This window comes from Petaurus breviceps, unplaced genomic scaffold (genome assembly GCF_028583685.1).
Source record: "Petaurus breviceps papuanus isolate PSGF00001 unplaced genomic scaffold, PetGlider_PUasm1.0 76, whole genome shotgun sequence".
Lineage (NCBI taxonomy): Eukaryota > Metazoa > Chordata > Mammalia > Diprotodontia > Petauridae > Petaurus > Petaurus breviceps.
This window is the reverse complement of record NW_027186473.1, coordinates 58775627-58787349: the sequence shown is the minus strand read 5'-3', so window position 1 is coordinate 58787349 and position 11723 is coordinate 58775627. Positions and strand designations below refer to the sequence as shown.

The 11723-nt window shown below is 36.2% G+C and overlaps 1 long non-coding RNA gene across 1 annotated transcript in view; it reads right to left on the bottom strand.

Moving 5' to 3' along the window:
- Positions 1–11723, bottom strand: part of LOC138174841 (uncharacterized) — a 27576-nt gene that overhangs the window by 14210 nt on the left and 1643 nt on the right. Inside the window, exon 2 of the long non-coding RNA XR_011171830.1 lies at positions 2791–2820. This is a non-coding gene — a long non-coding RNA (uncharacterized lncRNA). The remainder of the gene's footprint in view (positions 1–2790; positions 2821–11723) is intronic.

The window sequence follows — 11723 nt, the reverse complement described above, 5'->3', positions numbered from 1 at the left end:
ATATATATATATATATATATATATATGTCTGGACATAAGGGTATATGGGCCTATGAATACATATGTGAATGTGTGCTTATATGTTTACAGGTATGCACAGGACCAATTTAACAGGAAGGGATAATACTTAAAAGGTGAAATTAAGAGGTGAGAGAGGAATATAATGAGAGGAGATGGGGAGAGACAGATTGGGGTAAACTATCTCATACAGAAGAGGCAAGAGGAAATGGTTACAATGGAGGGGAAGACTAGGAAGGCAAAAAGGGAATGAGTCAACCTTATTCCCATTGAATTTGGCTTGAGGAAGGAGTGAAATACACACTAAATAGGATATCACCCTCCAGGAGAGTAGGGGGGGAAGGGTATGAAAGGGGGGATGATGGAAGGGAGGGCAGGCTTGGGCGGGGAGGGAAGTTGGAAGCACCCACTTTTGAAAAGGGACAGGATCAAAGTAGAGAATAGAACAAGTGGGAGGTGGGATAGGAGAGAGGGAAATATAGTCAGTCTTTTACAATATATCTACTATGTTGTTGTTTTGCATTAGCCACACATGTACAACCTATACTGAACTGCTTATCTTCCCAGTAAGGGTGGGTGACAAGGAAGGAAGGGAATGAATCTGGAATTCAAAGTTTTAAAATAAAATATTCAAATATATATGTATATATGTGTGTGTATACATACATACATATATACATATATGTACTATTATTAATACTATTTTACATGTAATTGGGAAATAAGATATACAGGCACTCTGGCTTTGAGGTCCACTGGAAAAGTCGAAAGGAGTATGGGAGAAAATATGGGAGAGAGCAGTTTGGAGGAGGGGATATCCTGTGGGACTGCTATTTTGGGGCGGTGGGTAGGGGAAAAACGGGGAGAAAATTTGTAACTCAAAATCTGGCGGAAACGAATGATATAAATCAGAAGTTAATAAAGCATTTGAAAAAAAGAAGAGACAGAAAACTTATCATAACAGAGGGAAAGAGGAGGAGGGAGAGGAACTTTGCATGAGATTTGTTCCTGTTACTCTTGGTGTGAAGAAGAAATAACATAGTACATTAAGTATAAAAATATCCTACAGGCAGTAGGAGGGGGAAAGGGTTATGAAAGGTGGGGGTGGTTAGAAGGGAGAAGTTAGAAGGTGGTTAGAAGTAAGGGGGAAGGAGAGGAAAAGGGAGGAGGGCTGATAAGAAGGGAATACTGAGGGAGGCAGTGGCCAAAATGAAAACTATTAAGGAGGGGAAAGGAGAAGGGGAGAAAAAATCTAAGCATAAAGAGGGGAGGGAATAGGATGGAGGGAAAGAATCAGATAGTAATTATAATCGTGAATGTGAATGGAATGAACTCTCCCATAAATAGAGGCAGATAGCAGAATGGATTAAAAATCATAAAACAACCATATGCTGTTTACAAGAAATACATCTGAAACAGAGGGATACACACAGGGTAAAGGTAAAAGTCTGGAGTAAAATATATCATGCCTCAGCTAAAATAAAAAAAGCAGGGGTAGCAATCCTTATCTCAAATAAAGCAAAAATTGATCTAATTAAAAGAGATAAGGAAAGAAACTATATCCTGCTAAAAGGCACCATCGATAATGAAGCAATATCATTACTTAACATATATGCACCAAGTGGTATAGCATCCAAATTCCTAGAGGAGAAAGTAAGGGAATCAGAGGAAGAAATGGATAGCTAAACTATACTAGTGGGCGACCTTAATCTCCACCTCTCTGAACTTGATAAATCAAACCCCAAAATAAACCCCAAAAAAGTTAAGGAGGTGAATAGATTTTTGATAGGGTAGGTAGGATAGATCTCTGGAGAAAATTGAATGGGAATAAAAGGGAATATACCTTCTTCTCAGAGTTACATCACACATATGCAAAAATCAACCATGTACTAGGACATAAAACCTCACAATTCAATGGAGAAAGGCAGAAATATTCTCAGATCATGATGCAATAAAAATTTTATGCAATAAAGGGCCATAGAAAGATGGACTAAAAACTAATTGGAAACTAAACAATTTAATCCTAAATAATGAGTGAGTCAAACAAGAAATTATAGAAACAGTCAGCAACTTCATTCAAGAGAATGACAATAATGAGACAACATACCAAAATTTGTGGGATGCAGCAAAGGCAGTTCTTAGGGGAAGTTGTATATCCCTGAGTGCATACACGAATAAATTAGAGAAAAGGGAGGTCAATGAATTCGGCATGTAATTGAAAAAGCTAGAAAAAAAATTTGAAAATCCCCAATTAAATATTAAATTAGAAATAATGAAAACCCAAGGAGAGATTAATAAAATTGAAATTAAGAAAACTATTAAATTAATAAATAAAACTGAGCTGGGTTTTTTTTGGAGAAAAAAAAACAAAAAAAATCAATAGACCCTTAGTCAATATGATAAAAAAAAGAAAGAAGAAAACCAAATTATGAGTATCCAAAATGAAAAGTGAATCTACCACCAATGAAGAGGAAATTAAAATAATAACTAGACATTATTTTGCCCAATTGTATGCACATAAATTTGACAATCTTAGTGAAATGGATGAATATTTACAAAAATATAAGTTGCCCAGATTAACTGGAGAGGAAGTAAATTACTTAAATAACCCCATCTCAGAAAAAGAAATCAAACAAGTCATCAGTGAACTCCCTAGGAAAAAATCTTTAGGGCCAGATGGATTCACTAGTGAATTCTATCAAACATTTAAAGAACAATTGATTCCAATACTCTACAAACTATTTGGGAAAATTAGTGAAAAAGGAGTCCTACCTTTTTATGACACAAATATGGCACTGATACCTAAATCAGGAAGAGATAAAACAGAGAAAGAAAATTATAGACCAATTTCCCTCACGAATATAGATGCAAAAATTTTAAATAAAATATTAGCAAAAAGACTACAGCAACTTATCACAATAATAATACACTTTGATCAGGTAGGATTTATTCCAGGAATGCAAGGATGGTTTAATATTATGAAAACCATCAGTATAATTGATCATATCAACAATAAAACTAGCAAAAACCACATGATTATCTCAATAGATGCAGAAAAGGCTATCAACAAAATACAACATCCATTCCTATTAAAAACACTAGAAAGTATAGGAATAAATGGAGCCTTCCTTAAAATAATAGATAAATTATATATAAATTATATATTAAACATATAATAAATTATATATATATATTAAAAATAATAAAACAACTATGTAAAGTATTACATGTAATGGGGAGAAGCTATAAGCATTTCCAATAAGATCAGGGGTGAAACATGTATGTCCACTATCACCCCTCTTATTCAGTCTGGTACTAGAAATTTTAGCAGTAGCAATTAGAGAAGAAAAATAAATCAAAGGAATCAAATTAGGCAAAGAAGAGACCAAGCTATCATCTTTGCAGATGATATGATGATATACTTAGAGAATCTTAGAGAATCAATAAAAAAACTACTTGAGACAATAAGTTGGCAAAATTGCAGGATATAAAATAAATCCACATAAATCCTCAGCATTTCTGTATATTTCTAATGAAATTCAACTGCAAGAGTTAGAAAGAGAAATCCCATTTAAAGTCACTGTAGACATTATAAAATATTTGGTAATCTACCTGCCAAAACAAACCCAGGACCTATATGACCACAACTACAAAACACTTTTCACACAAATAAAGTCAGATCTAACTAACTGGAAAGACATCAATTGCTCATGACTGTGTCGAGCTAATATAATAAAAATGACAATTTTACCTAAATTAAATTATATATTTAGTGCCATACCAATCAATTTATCAAAAAACTACTTTATAGAGGTAGAAAAAATAGTAACAAAATTCATTTGGAAGAACAAAAGGTCCAGAATATCATGGGAATTAATGAAAAGAAATGCTAGGGATGGTGGGCTAGCTATACCAGATTTTAATCTGTACTATAAAGAAGCAGTCCTCAAAACTACTTGGTACTGCCTGAGTAATAGAGCGGTGGATCAATGGAATAGATTGGGTACACGAGACTCAGCAGTCAATGACTATAGTAATCTACTGTTTGATAAACCCAAAGACCCCAACTTTTGGGATAAGAACTCACTATTTGACAAAAACTGCTGGGAAAACTGGAATATAATATGGCAGGAACTGGGCATAGACCATTATCTAACACCATATACCAAAATCAAGTCTAAATGGGTACATGATCTAGGTATAAAGGCTGATACTGTAAGCAATCTGGGAAAGCAAGGAATAGTTTACCTGTCAGATTTGTGGAGAGGGGAAGACTTTATGACCAAACAAGAATTAGAGAGCATTACAAAATGCAAAATGGATAATTTTGATTACATTAAATTGAAAAGCTTCTATACAAACAAAGCCAATGTAATTAGGAGGGAAGTAGAAAATTGGGAAAGATTTTTTACAACCTATGTCTCTGATAAAAGACTCATTTCTAAAATATATAGAGAATTGAGTCAAATCTATAAGAATACAAGTCATTCCTCAATTGATAAATGGTCAAAGGATATGGGCAGTTTTCAGAGGAAGAAATTAAAGATATCTATAAGCGTATGAAAAAAATGCTCTAAATCACTCTTTTTTTTATAAAGCAATTGGGGTTAAGCAACTTGCTCAAGGTTACATGGCCAGTTATTTCTGGGTGTGGTGCTGAGTTTCTGAGCCCGGATTTGATCCAGGTCATCCTGACACTGGATCCGGTGCTCTTACTCGCTGAGCCACCTGGCCGCCCCTTCTAAATCACTCTTGATTAGAGAAATGCAAATCAAAACAACTCTGAGTTACCACATCTCACCAATCAGATTGGTTAAGATGACAAAACAGGAAAATTACAATTGCTGGAGAGGATGTATATAAATTGAAACACTAATGCATTGATGGCGGAGTTGTGAACTGATCCAACCATTCTGGAGAGCAATCTGGAATTATGCCCAAAGGGCTGTAAATATTTTCATACCCTTTGACCCAGCAATACCACTTCTAGGGTTGTATCCCAAAGAGATCATAGAAGTAGGAGGAAGACCCATATGTACAAAAATATTTATCGTAGCTCTTTTTGTGGTGGCAAAGAATTGGAAATTAAGCGGGTGCCCATCAATTGGGGAATGGCTGAACAAGTTGTGTTATATGCATGTAATGGAATACTATTGTGCTATAAGAAACAAAGAGCAGATGTACTTCATATTTACCTGGAGAGGTTTATCCGAACTCGTGCTGAGTGAGAAGAGTAGAGCCAGGAGAAATTTGTACACAATTACAGACACAACGTATCTGTGATGACCAACTTTGATAGATTGAACTCTTCTCAGCAATTCAGGGTTATAAGTCAACCCCAAAAGTCTCATGATTGAGAGAGATGTCTACATCCAGAGAAAGAACTGAGTTTGAATCCAGATTGAAGCAAACTACCTGCCCTTTTTCTTTTTCTTGTTTGGTTTTGTTTCCTCTTTCCCATTGTTCATTCCATCTGATACAATCCTTCTTTATAACCTGACTAATATCTAATGTGAAAGTATTTGCAGATACTATACTTGATTGTAAGCTGCCATGAGGGGGGAGGGGAGAGGGAGAGAAAATTTGAAACTCAAGGAATTGTGGAAATGAATCTTGTAAAGTAAAAGTAAACAAATTAATAAAGCCCAAAAAATTTAAAAAAAATAAAGTTGAGCTGTTTACATTCCTACACAGAAAGATGGTATTTGTAACTCATGATACCTTTCTCAGTATTAGCATATTTGGAGAGAATGTGTGTATATGTATACATATGTAATATTATATATGCATATGTGTATCATATATGTATACATGTAATACATATGCATATGTGTATTATATATGTATATAAAGACAGAGGGCACAGAGTGAATTGAATATGAAGGAGTGATATTTAAAAAAATAAAATTTAAGGCTCCTCTCAGGAATGCAAGGTTATAAGATAACTCTAAAAGACTTATGATGGAAAGGGATGTCCACATTCAGAGAAAAGACCTACTGAGTCTGAATGCAGATTGAAGCAAACTACTTGCTCTCTTTCTTTTGTGTTTTGTTTTGTTTCTTTCTTTTTCATTGCTCACTCCATTGGTTATAATTTTTCTTTATGACCTGATTAATGTTTAATTCAAAGGTATTTGTAAAACTTATATCTGATTGCATGCCACCATGGGGGTTGGGGGGGAAGAGAGAGAGAGTGGGAGAAAATTTAGAACTCAAGGGATTGTGGAGCTGAATGTTGTAAACTAAAAGTAAATAAATAAAGTAAAAATAAAATAAAATTAAGAGGCAGGGAAAAGCTTTTACAATGGAGAGGAAGAGGGGAGAAGGACCTTGCTCTCATCGTATTTGATTTAAGAAGAAAATGACATACACACTCAATTGGGTATGAAAATCTATCTTACTGTACAGGAAAATCAGGGGGAAAAAGGACACAAGAGTGGGGGATGATAGAAGAAAGGGCAAGTGGAAGGAAGCAGTAATCAGAAGGAAACACTTTTGAGGAGGGACAGGATCAAAGAAGAGAATAGAATAAATATGGGGACGGTATAGGATGGAGGTAAATATAGTTAGTCTTTCACAACATGACTGTCAAGAAAGTGTTTTGCAGACTATACATGTATAACCTATATTGAATTGCTTGCCTTCTCAATGAAGGTGGGCGGGGAGGGAGGAAGGGTGAGAATTTGGAACTCGGATTTATAAAAACCAATGTTAAAATTGTTTTTATATGTAACTGGGAAATAAGATACACCGGCAATGGGGTATAGAAATTCATCTTATCCTACAGGAAAACAGAAAAAATAAGGGGATAAGAGACAGGGGAGGAGGCAGTGATAGAAGGGAAGGGAAAATGGGAGAAGGGGGAATCAGAAACTAAACACTTTTGAGGAGGGACAGGATGGAAAAAGAGAGAGAATGGAATAAATGGGGTAGGGGGAATAGGATGGAGGGAAATTCAGTTAGTAATAGTAACTGTGAAAAAAAAATTTGAAGCAAACTTCTCTGATAAAGGCCTCATTTCTCTAACATATGGAGAATAGTGTCAAATTTATAAAAACAAAAGCCATTCCCCAATTGATAAATGATCAAAAAATATAATCAGTTTTCAGATGAATTAATTAAAGCTATCTATAGCCATATGAAAAAATATTCTAACTCATTATTGGTTGGAGAAGTGCAAGTTAAAACAATTCTGAGATACTATCTCATAGATTAGATAACAAGACAGAAAAGGTAAATGACAGATGTTGGTGGGAATGTGAGGAAAATGAGACATTAATGTATTGTTGGAATTTTGAATATTAAACCATTCTATGGAACAATTTGGAACTATGCCCAAAGGGCTATAAACTTATGAATGTCCTTTCTCATAGCAATACCACTAATAGGTCTGTATCCCAAAAGAGATAAAAAAGGAAAAGGAATTATACATACAAAAAATATTTATAGCAGCTCTTTTCTGGGGGTAAAGAATTGGAAATTGAAGAGATGCACATCAATCAGGGAACGGCTGAATAAGTTGTAGTATGTAATTGTGATAGAATACTATTATACTGTAATAAATGATGAGCAGGATGCTCTCAGAAAAACCTGGAAAGATTTACATGGGTTGATTCAAAGTGAAATGTAATGGGTATGAAGTAACAGCAGTATTGTAGGATGATTTGCTGTGAATGACTTAGCTATTCTCAGCAATACAATGATCCATGTCAACTCAGAAGGACTTATGATTAAAAATGCTATCCATCCCCAGAGAAAGAACTGATGGTGTCTGAATACAAATTGAAGCAACTTTTGTTTGTTCACTTTATTTTTCTTCAGTTTTTTTATCTATGTTTTCTTTCACAACATGACTTTTATGGATATGTTTTGCATGACTACACATATATAACCTATGTGGAATCACTTGCCTTCTCAATGAGGGTGAGTGAGAAAGGAGGAAGGGGGAAAATTTGGAATTCAAAGTTTTAAAAACAAATATTAAAAGTTGTTGTTTACATGTAACTGGGGAAAAATTAAATACTAAATAAAATTTTTTACAATGATATTCCTAAAGCAAAGATCTTACCATGTCACTCCCCTTCTTTGAAAACTTCAATAGCTCCCTCTTGCTCTAGGATCAGATACAAATGCCACTGTTTGGCATTTAAAAGCTTAGGTGCCAGCCTACCTTTCTAGGTTTATTAGGCATTCATCCTTTCACACATTCTATGTTCCAGCCAGACTGGTCTATTGGGCTGCGTCCCATGCCTGGAATGCATTCCTTCCTTACCTTAACCTCTTAGAATCCCTAGCTTTCTTTAATCCTCAGCTCAGCCACTGCCTCCTGGATGAGGCATTTCCTTGTCTCCCAAAGCTACTAGGGCCTCCTCCATCTGGAAATTACCACATATTTACTGTGTATATATTTTGTGTAATGGAAGTTGACCAGGAGAACTTTTGATCAATTTGTGGAGTTACCCAATCAACATGAAAAAATTGCAGGGCATGAGCTTGGAATTGGAAAAAGAGATGCAACGGGCCACCTTCGCGGAGCTAGAAGACACTCTAGCAATACACTCCTTGTGTTGGTCCATAATGACCAGGTAGGACTGCCTTCTGATGATTGGCTGACTGAAACCCAGTGCATAGATTCTTCAGAGCAACCTCCTTCTCTGTGGTCCATAAGATTGAACTATGGAACAACCCACAAATTGACCCTTAGACTCCTTTTTATATTCTTTCTTTCCCCTGTACTTCCAGACCTGACTGAAAAAAGAAGCTGAGAAGCAATTTCTCTCTTTCTTCCCTTTTGCTTTCTGCTCCCCCCTTTCTTTCACCCCCAAAAGATATAGCAATGGTAGATGTGTTCACAGTTATTCCTTCCACATCATGACTTTCCCCATTGTGTTTCAATATATTGAGGGTCAACATGGGAATTAGGGGGAAGTCTTAAGGAAGCTTCCAATAATATGTGAAGACCAGTAGACAACACAGAAAAAGTTTAGAAACTCAGAAAAACATAAAATATAGGTATAGTATTGTATAATATCAACATATTTAGTATTTCAATACCATAAATATACTCAAATTTTATAAGGTACTTTAAATACCCCATAAAAGAAAAAGAAAAAATTCAGACTTGTCTGGATTAGAAGGTCTAAAAAATGGATTTTCCAAATCAAAGAGGTATCATACCACTAACCCCCATGAAGTGGAAGGAATAACTGTATATGCCACCTAGGAGATGAATTCCTGAACCACCCAGCCCTAGCTGCCTTTCTCTGATTTTGTTTTCTTTTCTGAGCCCAGGCCAGACACTAGCAATCCTAAGAATGGATATTTCTAGCCTTGGGGATATGCCATAAAGTTCCAGAGTCCTTAGAATTCTGAGAGTTCTGAGTTCAAGAGTTAAGCACATTTTTAGAAGATATTTTTAATAGTTTGGCTTTTTTTTAATAGCATGCTTCTTGTTTGTTGTTTGTCTTTCAGGAAGGTGATGTCTTGACTTGCAAGTGAATTGGATTTAAGTGAGGTAGAGCTGTGCAAAGTCATCAGCCTCACTCTCTCCTCCAGAGTTATCAGAATCCAGTGGCAAGACGAAGGTTAGAACAACTGGCGATGACCCCGATGCAGTGGGAGACCTTGGTCTTTTTAAGGCAAGGCCTTTCCCAGGTCTCAGTTTGTCTGGGGCAACACCCATTCAGTAATTAAAGACTAGGTAAGAATTGAGGCAAAAGATGGCCTAGTTTGCCTTCCTAAAAGAATCAGTCTGGGAGGGGAAAAGTCTCAAAGTTTCTGTAAAGAATAGAAACAGTTGCTATTTACAATAATAATATGCTTCTCAAAGAAGGAGAAAAGGACCTCCAACAGAATCACCTTGTAGTGGGATAGTTAACAAGCAAAGTCACAAAGGGCTAGGAGATCTGGCCCTTGCCACTGTTCCATGAGCTGCTTAAGAAAGAACCAAAGTGAATGGGGAAGTTTAGCTGACTGTTAAGTATTTTTACCCTTTAAGGTGAATCTAAGGGGAATTTAAGAGGAATGAACACAATAGGCTATTTGAATGTTTTATGCTTCCTCTATTTATGTGACCCTAGGAGTCCTTTATATCTTATGCCATTTCTGTAGTAGAGGAAATAAAGACTGTACCATATTTGATAAACCTATAGTACATTGCGTACCTTTCAGGGAAAGGGATACTGTTACTTAAGCAAAATATGGGAAACCTCTAAACACAAGCCACATATAAGATGTTTTTAGAGATTTCCCAGGAGTTTTACTTTAGAGTTGGGACAGAGACAGAGAAAGATAGTGACTGCTTTGAGATCAGGCTCTCAGGATTGATGCCAGCCCAGATGATCCCAGAGTCTCTTAAGGAAACACCAGGACCACAGAAGATATTTGTATTTACTTATATTCAGAGTATCCCAAAAGTCTTTGGTTTTAAACTGTAATAGTTTTAGTAGCTTAAAACTCAACCAAGACTTTTTGGACACTCTTCATATACATGTTACATCCCCTGAGGGATTGTAAGCTCCTTGAAGGCAGGGACTGTTTAAATTTTTTTCACTTTTTATAACGGGTGCCTACAACAATAGGAATGATAATAGCTACCATTTGTATAACTCTTTAAGGTTTTGCAGAGTACTAATGTTGTGACAAAAGAAGCGAGACAAGAGACCCCCCCCAGAGTAAAATTTAGAAGTGGATTTTACATTTTCCGTGGGACTGTCTGGGATCAGGCCCAAATCAAACAGTGAGTCTGAATGGACAATGTGCCAGCTTTTAAAGACTAACCCCCATGGTCAGGGGATGTGTAAGTTGAGACTAAAATCAGTGATTGGACAGTATGTATTTGAAATTTCCACACTCACGAATTTACCTTAGGCTGAAATTCCCGCTCAGAGATCTGGTTGGTGAGAGGCAGGGAACCCAGAATGGGTCATGCACAAAACTATACCTATGTTATCTCATCTGATCCTCAGGACAACCCTGGAAGGTAGATGCTACTATTAATTCCATTTTATAAAGGGGAAAACTGAGGCAGACAGAGATTAAATTGACCTGCTCAAAGTCACACAGCTAGTAATATTCTTTTTTTTTTTTAAAGCAATACGGGTTAAGTAACTTGCTCAAGGTTACACGGCCAGTTATTTCTGGGTGTGGTGCTAAGTATCTGAGCCCAGATTTGATCCCCAGGTCATCCTGACACTGGAGCCCATGCTCTTACTTGCTGAGCCAACTGGCTGTCCCGAGCTAGTAATATTCTAAAGCCAGATTTCAGCTTGGGTCTTCCTGACCCCAGGTCCAGCACACCAATCTGCAGTAACAATGTGATAAATACTTATTGTCTGACTGATTGACTGACAGATGCAGGAGGAATCAGAAAAAAAATCGAGACAGGAACTGATAGGAGGTGAGGGAGAGAGCAAAATCAAACATAATATCAGGTCTGAACATGGGAAGCAGCACAAAATGAAGTGCCATGAATAGACATGATGAAGTCAAAGGGAAGGATAGGTTTGTGGAGAAAAATTAGTTTGGTTTTGGAACATTGAATTTCATTCATCTAGTATTTATCACAGGCTTTCAGCTGGGTGCTGAAGAAGAAAAAGAAAGAAAGAAAGAAAGAAAGAAAGAAAGAAAGAAAGAAAGAAAGAAAGAAAGAAAGAAAGAAAGAAAGAAAGAAAGAAAGAAAGAAAGAAAGAAAGAAAGAAAGAAAG